This window comes from Falco punctatus (genome assembly GCF_963210335.1).
Source record: "Falco punctatus genome assembly, chromosome: 4".
Taxonomy (NCBI): domain Eukaryota; kingdom Metazoa; phylum Chordata; class Aves; order Falconiformes; family Falconidae; genus Falco; species Falco punctatus.
This window is the reverse complement of record NC_137583.1, coordinates 74,719,181-74,730,254: the sequence shown is the minus strand read 5'-3', so window position 1 is coordinate 74,730,254 and position 11,074 is coordinate 74,719,181. Positions and strand designations below refer to the sequence as shown.

General features: G+C 39.6%; 1 protein-coding gene and 1 long non-coding RNA gene across 2 annotated transcripts in view; one reads left to right on the top strand and one right to left on the bottom strand.

Annotated features, from left to right (window-relative positions):
- ZNF804B (zinc finger protein 804B) overlaps window positions 1-11,074 on the bottom strand; it is a 272,987-nt gene that overhangs the window by 183,903 nt on the left and 78,010 nt on the right. The gene's annotated exons all lie outside the window — the stretch shown is intronic.
- Window positions 1-11,074, top strand: part of LOC308063085 — a 384,803-nt gene that overhangs the window by 347,174 nt on the left and 26,555 nt on the right. The gene's annotated exons all lie outside the window — the stretch shown is intronic.

Here is an 11,074-nt window from a genome sequence, read left to right as displayed (position 1 = left end):
TTTGAAAATACTTAAACAAAATATTTGGGCTGTTCAAATCAAAACAATTTGCCAAAACGTACATTTCCAAAACAGCTCACCTGACCTAAATCTGAATATCTGGAAAAAGAAAGGTCTGGCTATGTTCACTCTACACAGTCCCATTCACTACATTGAAAGAGTAAATTCTGAGATAATTAAAATCTTTTCAACATTTTTTGGTTATCTTAGAAGCTGAAAATCATCTTTGGCAATAACATACCACATAAGAACCTGGTGCTATCTCAGCAGTCTTTTTTATAACCATACTGGGGTTATTCTATCTAACAGACAAAAGTTTTTACCTTAGAGTAAATTTAGAAGCCTGTGATATCTTTACATACATCTTACCAAGCCTTAATGTTTGCTAAGCAACATAAAAATTAGTAAACACTACCCACAGAGTACCATGCTACAAAAGTCTTTTTAGCAGAGGCTTGTATGAATCAGAATTATTGAGTTCAATTTCAATTGTTCTGTTGCTGAGGTGACTGGAAAAGCTTAATACTGGTCAAGATACGCGAAATTAACCAATTAAATACAGGAGACTAAGACACAAATTGGAAAATAAGATGTTACAGCTACATAAGATACTATGACAGTTCACATAAAAGTTGGAAAAACTTATCAAACTGGGCTGTGCCTTCTAGTGTAACAGAGCAGCACTGGGAAAAACAGTCACACTGTCAATGCAGGCAAAACTTCATAGTAGTAGCACAGCATGAAACACTTGAAAATTAATGCTTTCCAGAAAACCTTCTCCTAACAGCAAGAAAAAATATCCCCAACATCCTTTTGAGCCTCATGGTCATGGTTGGAAAGAAAAGCACAACTTTGGAGGTTCATGGACATGAATATCTGAAGCAATCTGGTTAGCATTCAAGTGCTCAAATCCCATTATGTCTAAGGTTGAGGTTACTTGGTGGAATTGGACAGCAGTAACTTATCTGACAGAAAAACTCATTATTATTTTTAATTATAAATGCAAAAAAACCAAAAGCTGAATGCACACAGCACAGTGGATAGCAGTGTAAGGAAAGACAGGAATACTACGTGTAAGGCAGAATCTATTTTCATCGAAGACAACAAGGCTTAAATATGAAGGACCATAGCTCACACTAAGAAACCCTCCCCGTCTTACCTTCCTCAGAGCAGAGTTGAAAGTGTTCTGGACTGAAAAAAGAGGAAATATGTGATAATGCTGCCAACTCTTTGGAGATTAGAGGCAAACATCTCCTAAAACCATCCCACACTGGAACCAGCCAGAAGAGAAAAAACGGATGTGGACTGAAAAACTTTGCATTAGGAGACAAGTCACACATATCTACCATGAAACTAACATGTCTGCTAAAGGATGCTGCATGTCCCCTCTCTTATCCCTCCCCACCATCAATACATGCAGTACAGAACCAAAACTGTACCCACCCAGACTGAGGCTCACCAGCTTCCCAGAAGAAAGAACATCACACAGTTCATTGCAAACATTTAAGGTGAAGCAGTCCCAGGTGAAAGCTGTTCTCAACACCCGGCACACGTGCCCCCCCAGCATTTCTTCCACACCCCTACACACCTTGTCTCCATCCCTGGGATTCAAGCTGGCATCTGTGCTCATGCTGAGGATGGGGCCACAGGAAGAAGCAATCGCTGTGGCTCCCAAGTGCATGAACCGACCGACACATCCCCTGCATGTGCTTTACAGATCTGAAAAGCCTTGTGCCCTCCAGGCCTTGCTCCCGACTTCAAATCCGTGCCATTTGCAGACCCTAGCATGACTGACCTCCCACAGCCCCCACCCCAGGAGCAGGAGTGGCTGAGGCACAAGGGAGGAGAGGCAGTCGCCTGACAGTGGGCTTCCAGAGGGCTTTGGAAATAAAAGCTACGTGGTATAAACTGCTGTTGAGATATCACCCGCAAATATAATGCGTTTGCACTCTAAATAAGAAAATACAAAAGCCATAATGCTATTAGTTTCTGTGGTAGAGGAATGAGCTGTACGTCTTCACCTGCCAGGGAAGAGGGGGTGGGCACACTTCTGATGTGAATATACACACAAATGTGAATATACACACTCAACAGCAGTTTATACCAAGTAGCTTTTCAGATAGCCTTTAGCATTGTGCTTTCCTCCTTTCTTCAGCTCAGAGATGCGGTATACACCCAGTGCAAATTACAAACAAAATGTATCATTAGGAGTCACAGATTTCCAAACCACTTCGGCAAAGAAAAGAGTTTTCTAAATTATAGAGATAAGCAGTGATCTGTATTTGCATAAAAACATGAAAATGTCTACTGTGTGATTCAAATACTACTAGCACTTTAGCATAATTACCCTGCCTGCTTAAAAATTGCCCATGGAGAAATGGATGAGGCCTTAAAATATAGCACAATACAAAATATATCTTATGAACTGTATAGCTTTTAAAGTGCTCTTGAAACCCAAGAGGTGGCATGATTTAAGGTATATTCTCAATTTCTTCGATATTATAGACTACACCTTCAACGCCAATGTCATTAGCCCTCAAACTTTATGAGGCTCACAACCTGGTAGAAGATTTCATACTGTGCACCTGCATTAGTGTTTTCATTCAGATCAGGAGTGTGCTTTTGAAATAAATCTCTTGGTCACCTAATGAGCTTCGGTTCATGTTATAGTCTTAAAGCATATGGATCCGAAGACTCTCTCCAGGACTGCCGGCACTGTACTCCAACCTGTAGACGATGAACACCAGTCTATTGGACCAGTCTATAGGGGTTTTGCCATAAAACTCCTGAAATACGTGTAGTGTGAACACTGTGTCCTTAGTACTAATGTTTTTACTCTACTAATCCACTCCCATTAGATTCACTACTGGCTAACAGAGATATGGTCTATAGCTGTGCAAAGGTTAGCTTAGACCCTTAAACCCCAAAGAAAACTAATCATCTGTTGGAAAACAGGATTCGTCTCCACAGACAGACCTGAAAGTAGCCTTAAGCAAGATCTGCCCTTGTGTGGTTTGACTCGGCTCTCAAACCTCCATGATGTAATGTTCCCATTTTCTGTGCTTTTTCCTCTGACATTGTCAACACTCTACCAAGAGAACAAATGGCCAGAAGAGGTGTTTTTGGAAACCAAAACTGGATGCACTTGTGGAATGAAAGACTCAGAGTGGGATGTAAGTTATAAGGTTATGTATTTCCAGCTTCTTTCCCAATATATGGAAACTGGATCACATATTGCAGTTATCATGAATAAATTTTTTAAAAATAGCTTTCACACCCAATTCTTCATTTTCATAGATTAGACTGTAGTCATAATTTTAACATTCTTCTTCACTGTGCTGCAAGGTGTAGCACAGAACCCAAAAGCAGGAAAAGAGGATCTCATTTCTGCATGGCTTTAGGGAAACCTCTATGATTTTGATTTATTCCAGGCTAACATAATGTACAGTTAGAAGACAGATTAAATGAAAACGGGTCAGTTTCTGGCTATGATCATAATACAAGCATCTGGAAAGGAATTACTGGGAAATAAAAAATTAGAATTGCAAAGGCATGAGATTTTTTTAAACTATATGTATAGACATCAAGTATGTTATCAAAAAAATACGTCTGCATTCAGCAACTTCCAATTCTTCAAATAAAGGGGAGCAAGCTACCTCTTGGTTGAACACAGACTGCAGTGTTCTGATTCCATATCGAAGCAAAATCATCCACATACATCATTCTGTGGGAAAAAAAAACAACAAAACGTAAGCGGTAAAAATAAATGACACTACAGGTACTGGGACTAAGATGGAAAAGCACCAGTCACCAGCCAGAATTGAATGGTGCAAAAAAGGATGCTACAGAGTGTAGTTTATAACCACAGGAAGAGATCAACTTTGCTCCTCAGTACTGGTTGGGCAGCGTAGTTATGCATTAAGAAGTCAGACTAAAACATAAAATCACTGCATTCATATTTTAAAAGGAAAAAAAAATCTAAATGCTCCCTGTAACATCTCTCCCATTGCTCTGCTACTGCGACAGAAGAACAGGCTTGAAGCATTGACAGTGATGGCTACAAAGAGGAATTTTAAAGTCTTTGGAGATCGGGATCCGATTCCATTTTTTCTTTTTCTCCCTGTAATTCCAGCTGCCCTCTGTATTTTATAAACCTCCTTAGTCTTATTTGCCAAGCACCCATAATTCCTGAAATCCCACTGTACTCTTTAGGCCGGAGTAGGGAAATGTAATACCACAGAAATAAAATCGTGCCTCCCAAGTGGTCCCACAGTCCTTACTCTGCCCTGCCTACAACAGAGGATGAAGATGCTGGGCACGAGGGAAGGCTCAAGAGAAGTGGGTAGAGGAGACACTGGAGCAGGCAGGAGGCACTGTAGGAAGAAGGTTCTTGTCTCACAAGCTGAGATCTGTGGCCAGCAAACCCAAGCCTCTCTTGAGGGAGACTCTACCACCTGCTCCACCACCTCAGTCTTCTCTCTGACCAGGACCTGGCATGGCAGTGGTGGGAGCCTGGCCTACTCCCTGGCTGCGCTTCCCCTTCAGCATCCTTAAAATTTCCCTCTCCCTGTCATCAGTTTCTGTGTGTGGTCCAGGAGGCTAAGGCTGCAATCCATTTTTGAAGTTGCAGGTGGCGAACCTGTTCCTGCTTCAGTCCGTGCCCCTTGATACTGGGCAGGATGAGTCAGATGGAATTTCAGTCAGCTTCAACTCATGCTCTTCCTTAAGCTCCCCTAGATATGGTACCTAGATTAGAAGTACTGTTCTTAACTTCCCAATTTGAACAAAGAAAGAGAACTAGCTCACAGGGATGTGGGCTGATAATATCGTAACCTGGAGGAATGGATTTCAGAAAAAGATCAGATATTTCACCATCTCTCCTTTCTCTGAGATCAAGCACATAGTACTTCCTTGCCATATCTCTCTTAGGATGTTCTACGTAGTTGTTACATGCGAAAGCAATGTATAAGACTAACTGTTCAAAATCAGTTATAACAATTACAATGAAAATTGTCTGAACTTTCCTGATGGAAATGGTCAACTATGACCTATATTGTAAAGAACCTTAACTGCGAAGTCTTCCTCACCAGAGATTACCAACCAGATGGTATCAAACTGATTGTATTAATCTAAGTGCTAACCTCATTTATCTAACTCCGTGTCCTTATTTATCTTGTTACAATGGATTTTGCTGCTTTTATCTTGCATCTTTAAAATTACATATTAGCTTTTAAACATTTTAATATTTAATATAATTAATAATTTTATTTGCCTTGATAATACTGGAATGAGTATTTTCTCACAAAATAATGTTCACGGCAGTGGCTACTTGCTTCTGGGCAGAAAATGTGAAGCTCAGCTGCAACTACCACATGAATGACAGTTTAATCTATTTACAGGGTCTGAGCATCCCCAGATTTTCCAATAAATGCATTTGAGTTAAGGGAAATTAAACTTTCAAGAAACGTTTAAACTGCAGGTTTTACTACATTAAAATTCCCATATTTTATTTGCTCTTAGACAGTCTGTGAGAATTGAACATAAATCAGTAATATGAACCTAAGCACAAAGTGAAAACATAAATTGCTACTTTGGTATATGACAATTGGATATGTGAGCATTTATGTAACTTCGGACATAGGTCATATAAGTGCTGTTCAAACACTTAGTCTGTCAATCAAGCTACTTTAACAAGTGACAAATTCTCGAAGTGGTCATCAACCAATATCCCATGAAGCAATTGTTTATCACTTCATCTGGTGAACTGAATTTGGTTCAGGCTACAAAAGCCTTTCTTGAATGATGCCAGCATAGTTGGTGGAATATTAAGCATTTACCCTTAAAAAGATTTCCTTATTTGGGGAAGAATTCATCAACAAAACACAAAAGATGGTAAGAGCTGTATGAATTGCTCTATCAAACCCTTGATTAATGATACTGCTATACAGAATGATACAGTAAATGTTTCTTATTTAAGATAGACCAGAAAGAATGCACGTGCTTCAGGCAAGAGAATACAGGCCTGCAAGTTCTGGAAAAATGGGTGGAAAGAGAATCAAAATAATTCTATGGGAAATTTCAGCCCCTTTCAATCCTGATATTCAGTTTAAACTAGCTTAAACTAGCTAATGCACAGACCAAGTTCAATAATCCAAAGTAGTTTCATAAATCCTTTTCAGAGGGCTAAATCTCAAGGGTATTGCAGGCAGAGGGATCAACATTCAACAATGAGAAGTTTCTTGCTAAAACATAATGAAATTATGTGAATCAATGAAAATACATTGAAAACTTGCACATACTGAAAATAGGTACAAATAATTCTAAAATAAAAACCATTAAATAATTATTTATACAAATGTCTTCATACTGTTGATGATAGACAGTGTTTTAATAGAACATGGGCAGGCTTTTATTTTTTAATATATTTAAAAACATATTATTCATTAATCCAATCAAGAGCCAAGTATCTTTTCAACTTTCAGTGATACCAGGAATACATAGTCCATATTTGATGTATCACCAGAATATAAATAATTTTTGCTCCTGTACCACAGAACTACTGTGCCTACAGGATTGTCTTAAATGCATAATCATGTTTTTCTCTTAATTTCTGATGGGTTCAGTTTACAGACACGCAGAAACTATTTGCCTCATTGACAGCTGCAGAACACCTATTCAGTGTTACCTGCTGAGTATCGTATCATTCATATTATCATACCACCATAGAATGGTCTGGGCTGGAGGGGACCTTAAAGATCATCTCGTTCCAATCCCTCTGCTGTGGCCATGGACACCTTCCACTACATCAGGTGTCTCAAAGCCCCATCCAGCCTGGCCTTGAACACTTCCAGGGATGGGGCATCCACAGCTTCTCTGGGCAACCTGCTCCAGCACCTCACCACCCTCATAATGAAGAGTTTGTTCCTTGTATCTAACCTAAATCTACTCCCTTTCAGCCTAAAGCCATTACCCCTTGTCTTATGTCCCTGAAAAAAGTTCCTCTCCAATTCCTGCACATTTGACACCTGCATACATTTGAAGGTACAGGGGATGTAATTAAAGTTGACTTCTTTAATGTCTCTCTCCAACTCAAGTCTTTTACCTATCTGTCTTGGAATACATGTGAATCAATTACTTCAATCAAAATCAAATGTTGTAACATAGGCATGTAAACTGGATTCAGGAGGACAATGACTTGAAAGGGACTCCTTAGGGGGAAAAGTACAAAATTCTATCACTAATAGCCAGTCATTTTAATGAATTTACAGCTGAGATGCAAGAAATAGCAAGAGATGAAGGGACAAAAACCAGTGAAACGATATTATTATTTGTTTATTATTGAGGAAAAATATTCAACTATAATATGTTGCATAAAAATGAACAATAAAGAGAGGCTTACGACAAGAACCTTTGACGTTTGACCTTGTTATGTATTTGTCTAGAGAAAAGTATCTGTTGTTGATGAGGATTAAAACTTCCAACCCTTTAACTGACTGAGATGTTTTATGAGGGACAGTGGACAAGTTATAACTGCGAGAAAAATATGGCAAATTGACTTAAGGTAAGAAACAGATAGGGTACCAGAGGAACAGCTGTCCTGAACCTAAAGCCTTACGAGGACTAAAAGTGGGGATCATAATCTGAAGTGATTTCATGGACATTCAAGAAACATTACTGAAAGCTGCAAGGCACTGACCCATGCCAGTCATGTTGGAAGCAGGTCTGTATCCCTTGACATCCTCAGAAATATAATATAGCAAACAAAATACACTCTCTCTTTTTTTTTTTTTTCCTTTAGTTGGCCAAAGCATTTTCCAACCCATGGACCAGCTTCAGATGAGAAATACTGCAAGTGAACAAGCAGACCATCACATATGAGTGTCTGATCCTCTAACGTGAAGCACTGCAGTGCTTGGTGGTGGAGCTGACTTCTGAGGCCTCCTGGAATTTTGTGGGGACTGGACCCTCTGAAGGAGGTTCTGGAGTACCAGAGACAATGAAACCAAAGGCAGCTGGAAAGGCATGAGCATAACGGCACGGTGCAGCAGCCGGGGGTCTCGCATACCACCAATGGCAAGAATTCATGGGACAGAAGAATTTTGGGGGCACCAAGTGCAAAGTCAGGACAGAAGAACATGATAGGTTAGTGAAGGACTGGGAAGGAACATACTATATATGGTGACACAGCAAGAAAAGCAGAGGAACTCAGGGGAGCTCATGGTGGATCTGAGATAATGGCTAAGGCAGAAGAAAAGACTAAAATGAGTTGAAAGGCAAACCAGAAGAATGGTTTAGGACTGCTGCAAGGGAACCTATCGTGATTTGTACCATAGTCTCCTGCAGCATAGGAAAAATTAGTAATTATGTTAGTAATTCAGTAGTTCCTTCTCACAAACCTGCCTTCCACTGCCTCTGCCATATTCAGCCATGCTGAGCAGCGTGCTGCTGTCAGACTGGACTGGACATACAGCGTGACAGAGTCTCTGGCCGTACTTGCACATTCTACCGCCATTTTTTGTGGGGATATGGTGAATATCTGTATTTCTTTAATACTAGATAAAACACCAGTCCGTCTATGATGTGAGTGCACTCTGCAGTTTGCCTGAGCTGCATTAATAATTACTCTTCAATTGTGGTTCGTCAGCCATCTGTCTAACAATTTCAAAAGCATTAACCACACCGATTTTTTTCTGATGTGGAGTAATGTCAAATGCTTTGCTGAAGTCAAGAGATATGTCCCCTTTATTCCTCTTTTCTATGAAGCTTATTATCTCATCAAAGGCAGAAACCAAGTTAGCTTGACATGATTTATTTTTATGAATCCATACCATCTTTCTGCATTAATCTTTTTTTAGAACTTGCAGACTGTCCACCTCATTGTTTGTTCTAGCACTTTTAACTACTTCTTCTGGCCTGTGCCTTACAAGATTTAATTTTTTATTCCTCTTACCTAAAGATAAATAATTTTAACTGATGTTCTTTTTCACTTAATCTCTAGATAAACTCCAGTTAAACTTCAAATTGAGTGCTGGCCAGCTCTCCAACAATATGAGTAAAACAGATGGATCAAGGCCAGGCTTGAGGAATCTCTGTCCATGCCTCAACTATATTATCATAACAAAACCCTCTGACATTACTTTGTCCATCACTGCTATGGACAGGTCTGTTCTCTGCTGATTCCTGTACCACACTGATAGGGAGGGTATCTTGCCATCTGCTCAATGATTTCTGACTGCCAAAGGACATATTTTTCTCGGTGCTCTCATCCTGATGCTGTTTAACGTTGTTGAGTCAAATTCACTATAAAAAGAAAAATATAATCCAGAGAAGAATGGCCAGCAAAGCTCTGTTCACCCTGGACAAAGCCTGGATGCTGTGGGGCAGCTGTAGCCACACCTCAGCATTTTTTTCACCAAGAGCAGCACTGTTCTGCTGCAATTTTCATGCATCAAGCAGCTATCCCACCCACAGGAGCTCAGGTCTTCACTTCCTATGTCTTGGGTAAAGCCAGATGTAATTTTACCGAGTTTAGGATTTAGCTTAAATTGCCAGTATTTCTTGACCCTTCTCTTGGCCTTCAGGGACTAAAGCCAGGCAGCTGCAGATACTGAGGAGACAGTAAAACCCAATTTGAATACAGGATAAAATTACCCAAGAAAGTCCAAAGATAAGATACAACTATATCATCAGAATCTAATGGGAACCCACATTATCCATCATCTCTGTTATATTATTTGTCAACATGGACAACAGCATGGAAGGTATTTCTGGTAAGATTTATTTTTACTTGAATGACAGCTAATTTGTCATATAAACTGATCTCTAGAGCGATATGATGTCCAGTGTATAAAAGAAAAGTCAGTGACTCATTTTAGTCAGCTGAAAGGGATGGCACTTTTAGTGATGCCAGTATATTAATACCAATATTTTTATTATTCAAGGGACATAAGGCAGAAGAAAAATGCATCTAAGCTGACATTTCAGCATTACAGACACACGAATGTGGAAATTTGGCTGTCTGAGAGACAGGCCATAGCAAATAATAGCAGAATGCCACATACTATATTATTTTCTCACTGGTGACTGACTGAAGGCTTCAAAAAGGAAATAATTCTAATCTAAAGCAAGATAAAATTCTGCCATCATTTTTGAGCGGGTTTAATTGTGAGAATCACCATACCATTTTTTAGTTCTCATTATTAAAGAAAGCAAGTGATATCATATGAATGAAAATAATCGTAATTAATTTCCTTCATTTTTTTACCATTATGCTACTGCATTTATTTAATAAATAAATTAGCATCAATTACTAGTACAATTAGAGCAATATCTTTATAACATTTATTACCCAAACTCATTAATTCCATCAATCTCATGTGACAATATTAGATATGGCAAATTTGGTTGCCGACTTCCAGACAAGAATTATCTGTCATTTGGAGAACTGTGATGCTCTTCCTTATGACCTGGTCAGAACTTTTACCTAAACCACATCTGAGCCTGATTTCCTAAAAGCTGGGTAGTGTCAAAGCATATGTCTAATAAATCACATGCACATATTAGAGACAATAATCATCAAGACAGTGTAACCTATACAGCAAGTTTTCAGGAAGTGAGGCTTTTCAAAATGCCCAATTCTCTGTCTGTATTTGTATCTGTAAATACATAAAAGGGTCCCTTCAGGTTTCAGCTTGGCTTCCTACAACAAAGTATTCAGGCAGCACTACCCAGTCAGCAGAGCAGTGTGAAGCCAGTGAGGGCTTTTCTCTTGCATCCCCCACCCAGCAGTTATCTCCCTCCTGCAGGAAGGTGTCCAGCATCTCCTGCTGATGGTAGGTACCTCTCCTGTGCCCACAAAAAACTGGTGCTTGGTGCTGGAGCAGCACAGTCCCAGGGCATAAGCAGAGGTTTGCTTAATTTCACCCCCCATGGCTCCTGCCTCATTCCTACCTGTAGGGACATCTAATGACCTCGAGGAGGGGAGGTTACATTTAGGATCATGTCCTCTAAGGTTTCATATTATGTTTATTTTAGCTTTACAACCATGTAAACACAGCCAGCAATGAAAGCTGAT